Source organism: Octopus bimaculoides, chromosome 1, assembly GCF_046866305.1.
Source record: "Octopus bimaculoides isolate indiv1 chromosome 1, ASM4686630v1, whole genome shotgun sequence".
In the NCBI taxonomy this organism is placed as follows: Eukaryota; Metazoa; Mollusca; class Cephalopoda; order Octopoda; family Octopodidae; genus Octopus; species Octopus bimaculoides.
This window is the reverse complement of record NC_142928.1, coordinates 194,915,524-194,926,474: the sequence shown is the minus strand read 5'-3', so window position 1 is coordinate 194,926,474 and position 10,951 is coordinate 194,915,524. Positions and strand designations below refer to the sequence as shown.

The window sequence follows — 10,951 nt, the reverse complement described above, 5'->3', positions numbered from 1 at the left end:
ATATGTAGATGAGATGTAGTCAAAATTTATCCGACCTTGATTTTTTTGCATAAAATAATAGTGCGTGAGCAAAATCCGCATGGGTATTTGGTGGCCGCATCCTTCTTGAGCATGCGAAGAATGTTTCGTGTCTGTAGGATGCGCCATTCGCCCGTATTGACGCATTGAGTACAGACGTGAAGAATGCGCTGTGCGATATTTCTTTTGAGTTAAGATTACCAAGCGCATTGAGCAAAGATACTCTTTCAAATTCTGCCAGAACCTTGGCTATACGCAAACCCATACTATAGAGAAGATTCAGAAGGCCTTTGGAGATGATGCTATGGGGAAAAACGCAATTAAAGGAGTGGTACAACCGTTTCAAAGGTTGCCGCACTTCAGTGGACGGTGAGGTACGTTGTGGCAGACCATCGACTGGCAGAAACGAAGAAATGATATCAAAAGTTCGAGGAATAGTTTTTGAAGACCGTCGTGTGACTTTTGAGGAGATTGTTGCCAAAGTTGTAATGAGCCATGGGTCAGTTCAGTCAGTTTATTCAGCCCACATCGTCCACACAATCCTCGTCAAGCAAAACACAGCACTTGTTCGTCAGGCTTCCTACTCCCCAGACTCGGCTTCGTTTAACTTTTGGCTATTCCCAAAGCTAAAAAAAAAATAAAACACTCAAAGGGAGAAGATTTGAGTCAACAACGGACATTAAGCAAAATTCAACGGCACAACTTTACGGCATCCCAAACAATGATTTCCTGAAATGTTTCCAGCAGTGGCAGGAACGCTGGCAGAAGTGTGTTGACTCACAAGGCGAATACTTTGAAGGCGACTATATAAAAAACGGCGAGTTTTTTAAAAATATTACTTGTTTTTTGACCAAGGGTCGGATACTTTTTGACTACACCTCGTATATATATATATATATATATATATATATATATATATATATATATATATATATATATATACTACACTGATATAATCCAGATCTGGTTAAGCACATCGAATGATAGGGAACACACAGTTGCCTAAGATCAAACAATTAAACAGTACTTCACTCAATAGGTAAATCCTGAGTTTTCTCCAATGGATTTCATACAACATGCAGAATATATAATCGATATATAATTTTCCGCATTAAATTCACATTAAATTCCACTCCGACACGTTTTTCTGCTGGGAAACAGTTCTAATGTCCTTTGATGTAGCATTTATGTGCATTTAAACTGCTCTTCAACTCTATAAAGCCAAAGCATTGTCTGTTTCTTCTGACGAACTATACTCCCGAAATTCATGAAAGTCACCTCTTGATAGGAAATGGAACAGAAGAAGGCATTACAATATTCAAATTTATTGAAATCCAAATTAACTAGAAAATAATAAAAAAAACAACAAAATGAACCAGAAACCCGCTGTTCAAAGCTATAACATCAGGTTGAATAATGTTGCAAAAATAATGCAAAACAGGGACGTTATGGTATATTTCAATGATATTCTCATGCAATACATCAACAATAGTGTGTTTAACCACTTCTTTCTGAATTACTTTAAAGACACGCGATTTCATGCATCCAGTCAACTTCTGCAGCAAATCAAGTGGAAGCTCTTCCAAGGCCTTCTTTATTGCCGTTTCAAGTTAACCAACCAATGAATACTTCTTGCCTTCGCTCTCGTGAGATATCACCAGGCATTCTCTATAGGATTGAGGTCGGAACTTGGAGCCTTCGTCAATGTGAGCCCTGTCCAACATACCGATATAGCATGCAGCATTGAAACGGCCAGCCATGATGACAAGTGGCAGCTTTTCATTGTTAGCTATTGCTCCCCATACCATAAGACCTTCGCCGCTTTTCTAGCAGTTGTAATAATTAGAATTTTGTACACATTATCCGCTCAGTAATACGTATAACCGTCGGAGCCATCCAAACACCATTTTTTCTCACCAGAGAATAGGACCCTGTTCCATTCACTATACCACTTTGATGCTACTGAGCAAACTCAAATCTAATAGCTTTGTGGGGAGGGGGACAATAACAGACGCCCTAGTCGCTTCTTCAGCCACCTGAAGTTCAAAAGGCCTCTTCTGACGGTGGATGTCAAGGCCCTTTCATCCGTTTCTGATGAAGCTTTGGGACGTCTACCAACATGAATCCAGTTGCAGCCATCAGGATTTTTCAGGAAATTATTCATTGGAGTTCTGCTTCGCCTAGTCTTCTCAACAATCTTTTGGTTAGTCATTCTTTCCATTTTCAATGCAAGAATCTTCCTTTGTTCAATTTCGGTAAACCTTGTAGCTTTAGACATACTGGAAATGTAATCTAGATGACGGTGAATACGATTAAGTCGAATATTTTCAGACACAATCCGGATAAAAATGAAAATGTATTAATAGCTTTATTGTTTGAAGTGTTGATATGCGAGGAAAAACAGGAGATTCAAGTGTTTTAATATGATAGTAAAGATACAAGGTTTACATTTCGAAGCAGTCACGTAATGTTCATTTACAATATATTATGCCACTAAGTCCACTTGAATTTCTAAATAACTTTAAAATAAAGTGACTTCATAGTTTTAAATAATAGTCTAGTATATTATTTACATTATTTACAATTGACTGATATTTGTCCTCATCTTGTTTGTTGTTAACACAACGTTTCAGCTGATATACCCTCTAGTCTTCATCAGGTGTCTTGGGGAAATTTTGAATCTGGATTCTCATTCCTAAGGTATTTTTCGATGTTATTATTCTAAGGTTTTGCAAGTCATTTTTTGATATGTTAGATGTCTACATTGCTAACCTAAGGATTGATATCGATATAAATTGTGTAAAACAAAATATTCAGAGACATGATATAATATATTTGATCTTCAAGGAATTGAAAAGAATCTTATTTATTGATAAATTGAAAATGGTATAATATGGATACGTGTGTTTGTTTTTATAAATTTGAACAGCCCTTACATATTTGAAGCTTATAGAAGATTGGCTATATTTCGGAATGTACTAAAGAATTATTGCTGTGAAAATCGTAAAAATGAACGCCAAGTTTATCCATTTGTTCTGGAAATATCATGGAAAACAGTATGTTTATCAACTATTCAAATATCATTGGAGCAGTTGTGTGGGCATATTTTCCATTAATTATTAGTCTTGTTTCACTGGCTAAATAACCTTCATTTCCTCCGTCAAAACACATTGCCATAAAAATCCGTGTGGTTCAACGAAAACCATGATACCTACAGTTTCTCTTATTTTCTGTCTTGCTTATTTTGCTTCCATTATTCTTCTTTCTTTGCCTCAAGACTAAGAAGATTCGTTTGTATTCTATTTCCTCTTTCAGTAATCTTTGATGCATTACTTCTTTTTATATGAAACAACAAACATATTTGTACAAGACCGCATACTATTAGGTTATCGCACCTTAATATTAGGAGTCCCAAAAAGTTATGAAAAGGAATCCCTTTTTGTGTTTGATCGGCTACATATTTTTCAGTTTTATTCTTTTCGTTCTTCCCAGTCGTTTAAGTGAGACTGTCGCGTATAATGCATTACATCAAAGATCCACTTGCACGTTTCTCATTCAAAATATGAGTTTATTAGAGAAGTATGGCAATTTAAATATTTCTACACTAAAAGATAATGATCTACTCTATGCAATAATGGATGCTAATATTTCTACTGCTTTAAACCCGAATTTTTGACATTTAACAATTTATAAGTGGATTAAAGAAGATTTGGTCATATTACTACGAGAAAATATGTTAAACTAATTCACTTTACTGTTTTGTTTTTTATTATCGTTGTAATTTTATCTGCTGTGTTTTCTATCTGCGAATTATTTCTGTGCCTCTTTTATTACAGAATCTTTTTTCCACCTTGTTTCGCATTTATGTGCTTATTCCGGCATATATATATATATATATATATAAATAAATATACAGGGTATTCAAAAAGTCTATCCGCAGTGAATCTTTCGCATCCTGCGCATATGCAACTGCGTGGGCAGCCGGGTGTCAGCCATTGTCCCTCAGTCATTGTGTACCCTTCAACGTATCGACATTCTAACCATTGAAGAACGTACGTTTTTAGTTGAGTGAGTATTTCGAGCTGGAAACAAATACACAAATACTAGGAAACAGAAATTCAGTGAAACTTTTCCAAATACTGTGGTTCCACATCGTGACACTGTGCGGGATTTGATAAGAAAATTTAGAAACACAAGTTCAGTGGAAGACGCAGCAAGAAGCGGTAGGCCTACTGTTCTTTCGGACGAAACACTCTCCTATATTTCTGATAAACTGTTGGTAAGCCCATCAAAGTCCTTACGCAAATTGTCACAGGAAACGGAAATCAGCCGAGATGGTGCTCACACGGCAGTACATAAGAAATTAAATTTTATGCATTAAAAACGAAGGACGACACTTTCAACACTTCTTATAAAGTTTTTTAAAGTCTTGTAAAGTTTAATATATTCTTTTGCAGTCTTATACCATCTTTTTGCAATAAAATACTTACTGCGAAGAGACTTTTTGAACACCCTGTATATATATATTAAAATAAGGATTCAGATAGAATCAGGTACTTGAAAAGATATGTACCAGGTAGGGTTGGTTAAACCTGTGGTTCCGGTCTATGCTTGATAAATAACAAATATGATATTCCGGTTGTGTCACGTATTATTTTGAATAGTACGTTGTTGGTATACTCTATAATCAAATGAATTATAACAGACGCTTACAGCTGTTTCTTACGTATCTTTTTAATAAAAGAATGAGAACATTACTCCTTTACAAAAAAACCGTAATCATCAGATGAAACGTAATTTTTCAGACAACAGAATATTCCAAGAATAAAGCAGAGACGTGCTTGAAGTCTGTCGAGGCCAACTATGAAACGGGAGAAAGACCAATAAAGCTGGCCGTTGAGGTTAAGAAGATAGTTTGTGAAAGGGTGTTGTATGATATCTGAGGTCATTGATCTTGGTGAGATAGGAATCTGCTGGACTGGTTCTTAGAGAGGCTGGAGTGGAGCGTAGTTAATATTTCATTATAATAGGCTAAGAACAGTGGGTAGCTGGGAGAGTACCTAAGATAAATTAAAGATAAAGAATAAAGGAGGAAGAAAGAAAGCAAAGCTAAAAGTAAAGAGAAATATATCTTAATTTAATTTGTGTGTATTTCCAGATCTTTGTATTTTGAAAGTTTCTCCGTTTCTTTTAGAGAAACGTTGGCTCAGGTTCGGTCTTATTGGGTAGAGAGGGAGGTACTGCCTTCCAGTGTGTTTATCCAAAGGTGGTCGACAGTGGCAAGACTGGTGAGACTGAATGGATATACTCTGAATAGGCATTTCTAAGCAAGAAGAATGAAACTGGAAGAGGGCATTTTCGCATGCTTTGGAAATGGCAGAGTAACCCGGGATTACTCTTAGTGGACTACCCCGCTATTAGGGATTCTATTTATTTACTTACTTATTTATTATTCATTTCTCTTTTAAACATATATCCTCTGTTATTTCTTTTAATGTGGTAGTATTTCCCCTTGATTGATATTAAGCCCACATGATTTCCACATGATTTTGTAATTTTTCTTTGTGCTATAACTCGTCCTTCAATATTGTCCTTCATGTCTTGGGTCCGTGTGGCCAATAGAAGAAATTATTATTATTATTATTATTATTATTATTATTATTATTATTATTATTATTATTATTATTATTATTATTATTATTGTTGTTATTAATATAGTCATTATCATCTTCTTTTAATTTTGTCTCCTTTTCTTGCCAAGTGTCTTTCTGACATCTAGGGCAGAGAAACGCATTATATACATTGGTAGGCCATTAAAGCAAACATACCAGATTGTTCATTTACAAAGTTATGTGATAGAGAAAAAGGGGGAAGAAAGACAGAGAGAAAAAGAAAAAATTAAAAATTAAAAATGTAAACACAGAAAATGAAGAGGAAAAAGGAAAGAAAATTCACAGCGACAATGCTCTTCTCAATACATGCGACGTACCAGTTAAGACAATCATCTGAACTTCCTGTATGGATGGTAAGTCAGGGATCATTGGTAAATAATTTTCAGTTCCTGTTTTGATCACTCCAAGTGCTCCTGCAATCACTGGTATTGTAACCGTCTCGAGATAACACATCTTTTCGATTTCGATTAACAAATCTTAATATTTTCAGAGTTTAACGAATTCTTTTGCCGAGATATTATGGTCACAATGTATGTTCATGTCAATCAATAAACAGACTTTATTGTTTTGATCTTTCAAAACAATATCTGGTGTATTTGCTTTGATGATCCGGTCTGTACATTATTATTATTATTATTATTATTATTATTATTATTATTATTATTATTATTATTATTATTATTATTATTATTATTATTATTATTATTTTTCAGTAGTTTTATTTTTATAACGTGCTTTCACTTCACTACCGAGCGCAGCTCTGTGCCCCTTGGGTATGTGCTGTGGTTTGCTGTGGTGCTCTTATGTTTACTGTATTGAAAGTGTTTTGCGTAGAATGTGTGCAGTACCCAGTAGTGCAATTTTCTGTATGTTATATATATTTGTAAGTCCTGGTGTTTTTGTTATGTATTTGTCTGAATATTTTTTTATTATACCTAAGGCACCTACTATGATAGGAATTGTTTCTGTTTTTAGATTCCACATTCGATTTATCTCTATTTCCAGGTCTTTGTATTTTGAAAGTTTACCATTTCTTTTAGAGAAACGTTGTCATCTGCTGGTATTGATACATCAATTAGAAAGCATTTTTTTTTCTTCATGATCTTTGACAACTATATCTGGTCTATTTGCCTTAATTTCTCTATCTGTGTGTATTGGCATATCCCAGAGTATGGTTGCTTTCTCGTTTTCTGTGACCTTTTCTGGCGTGTGTTTATACCATCTTTTTTCTGTTGGTATTCCATAGTGTTGGCATAGCTTCCGGTGTATATAGGTCCCAGCTCTGTCGTGTCTGTGAATATATTCCTTCTTAGCCAGGACTGGGCAGCCAGAGATAATATGATTTATTGTTTCTTGTCCATCTCCACATATTCTACAGTTACTTGTTATGTTTCTTTTCATTATGTGTTTTTGGTAATTTCTGGTGGGGAGGCTTTGGTCTTGTGCAGCAATTAAAAATCCTTCAGTCTCTGCTTTGAGGCCTGAGCTTCTCAACCATTGCTGGGATTTTTCTTTTGCATTTAGTTTAGCCCAGTATTTACCATGTAGGGGCTTTTCTTGCCATCGTTTTATCATGGTCCGTTGCTGTTCTAGTTTTAGTTTGGATTTCATTTGTTTTATAGCTTTTGTTGTTTCTTCTTCTTCTTCTTCTTCTTCTTCTTCTTCTTCTTCTTCTTCTTCTTCTTCTTCTTCTTCTTCTTCTTCTTCTTCTTCTTCTTCTTCTTCTTCTTCTTCTTCTTCTTCTTCGTATTTGTTAGGTAGATTGATTTCTTGTTTGTATTTGTCAGCTTCCTTAAATACTGAAAACAGTTTTTTGTTTTGCTCGTGTTTTGTGGCTATTTGTATTAGTTTCCCTTGCTTCTGGAGTAGGTATTTTTGCAGTCCTATGGTGGTTATTTTATAATAGTTTTCTAGCTGTATAAGACCCCTGCCACCTTCTGCGCGTTGTATATATAGCCTTTCTATGTCAGATTTTGGGTGGTGCATCCTATATCCTGTCATTATTTTTCTTGCTTTCCTGCCTATTTTAGATAGTTCGTTTAGTGTCCAGTTAAGGATGTTGTAGCTGTAGCTTATGACTGGGACAGCTAAAGTGTTGATACCTATTATCTTGTTTTTAGCATTGAGCTCTGTTTTTAGTATTGATCTAACTCGTCTATAGTACTATTTCTTTATTTTTTCTTTCATTTGTGTATGTTGTATCCTATCTAGTTCATTGAATCCTAAATACTTGTATGGTTGGCTTTCGTCTAGTTCTCTTATTTCATTGGCTTTATCTAGTGTTATATTGCTACTTTTAACTAATTTTCCTCTTTTCAGGGTTGCTTTGGCACATTTTCCTAATCCGAATTTCATATCTATTTCCATAGTAAAGCCGTGTACTGTTTGTAGTAGTGTTTCTAGCTCTTTGTCGTTTTTAGCATATAATTTTAGGTCATCCATATATAGAAGGTGGCTGACTGTTTTTCCGTAGCATTTGTAACCGCATCCAGTTCTATTTAGCAATTCTGTTAAAGGTGTGAGTGCCAGGCAGAACAGGAGTGGAGAGAGCGTGTCTCCCTGGAATATTCCTCTTCTGATGGGGATGGCTTTCGTTTTCACAAGTCCCTCTTTTGTTTGGAGCTGTAGCACTGTCTGCCATTTGTTCATTGAGTGCTCTATGTATTTTATGATAATTGGTGCCACCTTGTTTATGGCTAGTGTTTCCAGAATCCACGTGTGGGGAACACTGTCGAAAGCCTTTTGGTAGTCCACCCAGGCCATACTGAGGCCTTTCTTCTTTCTGCGGCTGTCTTCAGTTATGGCTTTATTGATCAATAATTGATCTTTACAGCCGTATGAGCCCTTGCAGCATCCCTTCTGCTCTTCTGGAAACAGGTTGTTATTTTCCAGGTGTTTACTCAATCTCTGCGATATTATTGCAGTAAAGGCTTTGTAGATCGTAGGGAGACAGGTTATAGGTCTATAGTTTTGTGGTTTCTCCGTTTCCGTGGATTTGGGGATTAAGATGGTTTTCCCTTTTGTGAGCCATTCAGGCATTGTCTCTGGATCTGCTAGTATGTTGTTAAAGTTTTCTGCCAGCTTTTTATGGATTCCTGGCAGGTGTTTTAACCAGAAATTGGGGATCTTGTCGTGTCCAGGTGCCTTCCAGTTGCTTAGTCTTTGCAGTGTCTGGGTGACCTCTTCAGTTGTTATAGGGGCCCAGAGTTGCTCAGGTGCTAAGTTCGTGGTTTTAATGGTCCTTTTCTGGGGTTGTTGCTTCACCGACCATATTTGTTTCCAGAATTTCTCTAGTTCTTCTGCTGTTGGTGCTGCAGTAATGTCTATTTTATTTTTACCCAGTTCTTGGTAGAGTTTTTTGGGGTTGGATTTGAACTGTTTGTTTTGTTCAAAGAAACGTTGGCGTTTCTCATACCGGCGGATCCTTTATGCTTTGGCAAGGATGTCTTGCTTTAGTTTTTCTTTTGCCTCAGGTAAGTCTTTTTCTGTAATGCTGTATTTGTACAGTATTTTTGTTTTCTTTTTGTTACTTAGTAGTGTTGATTGTTTACTAATTTCGTTGAGAATCGATAAATCTTTTCTCTTTTTTAAAATTTTGTTCTGGGTGTTATTTATCCACAAGGTCTGTTTGGGTGGTAGAACTCCTGTTCGGATGGGTTTGAGTGAGTATCCTGCTCTTTTGTGGCTGCAGGGGCTGCCGCATATATTATGTCATTTAGCTCAGTGATATTGCCTGTTGTTTCTGTGGTTGTTAGTTCCGTGACGGCCAGGTTTATGCTATTTATTATTGATGTTGTTTTTTTTGTCTATTTTGATTTTTGGGAGATATAATCTGTGGTCCATTCTAAGATCTGTGGTTTTCAGTTCTTTGGTTATTCTCATTTTCATAGTATCGTAATTATTAGGTTTCCCTTCGTTATTTCCAGGCTTTATATTTGTTTTGCCTTCCTTTTCATTCATATGTTTGTCTGTGGTGTTCTGGTTTGGTGCTTTTTGTACACTATTATACATCTCTACGGTCTGGGTTTGTTGTTTTTTGTTTACTTCGTTTTTGCCGGAAATGTTACGTTTGTCCTCGTGTTTTGCTATCTCAGTGTTTATATTATTATTTGGCATTGCTGTGTGACTACTATCTAGATTTTCCTGATGTATTTTTCCTTTCAATTGTCCTATTTCTATTTCTGATATTTTTTTTGCTTTTAGAATATATCTTTTTATGTTAGCTAGTTTGTTAGGGTTCATTGCTTTATCGAGGTCTATATTTACATTATTTTTCTTCCATATTTTATATGTATGTGTTGTTGCGTTTTCGTTTTTTGGGTAGAGCACTGCTGTGAAATAGGCGTGTAGGATCGAAATGTATTCCTCACGTGTCCATTTATGCCGTTTTGGTTTTGTTTGCGGGACATGAGGAACAACGTCCGGCCCTTTATTTTGACGGTCATCGTTTTCGTAGGGTATCGGTTCGTTCATTTTTGTTGTCAGATTGTTTTGCACGTTCAGATCTTCGTACTTTTTTCGTAATAAGCTTACAGTACGCACTTCTCGGTTGTTATTCTTGGGTGGAATAATACCGGTGTTATTCAATCTGTTTGTAATTTTTTTGTACATGGTGTTTTTGGGTTCGAAGATGGTCTGATTTTGATGTAACACGTGTGTTTACGATCGCTGTGCAGGTAGTGGAGGTATCAAGTTAAAATACATAATTATATTTGGAAAAATAGAAATAAATTTCAATTAGTATTACTTACTCGGATATAGTCCAACCCTTTGTCAGCTATTTTTTGGCTCCATGCGATGTCTTTATTTCCGATGTTTTTGGATAAGTTTCGGAGCAGTGATTTATCGTTCTCACATGTTAAACATCCCCGGAATGTACGCGACATAGTGGTCTCATATCAAGATAAACAGCGCATGACCTCGTAGGTGGGGGCCCAGTTAAAATTTTCTTCAGGTCGTGTAGCCCATCCCGCTCAAAAGGTCCCTGAATAAGGTTTGTTTAAGGCTGTTGAGCAAAACACCCACGTTTCCAAAGGTGAATTATACAAACCCCAAAGAATTCCTCTCAACACATGGCTATGATGATCCCCCACTACTTCTGCTCATGATCAGAGATGCACATATCGTTAGCCACCAAGGGACATGCTCAACTGGTTAAGGTCAAACAACTAACAAGCAAATCTGTGGTATTAAGCAGAATATTTGCTGTAGCCCATCTTTTATACCAAGTATTCTTCTTCTTCTTCTTCTTCTTCTTCTTC

General features: G+C 36.1%; 1 pseudogene; it reads left to right on the top strand.

Moving 5' to 3' along the window:
• The first annotated feature begins 1,886 nt into the window (after positions 1-1,886).
• The window catches only part of LOC149137928 (uncharacterized), an 11,494-nt pseudogene continuing 2,429 nt past the window's right edge, over positions 1,887-10,951 (top strand).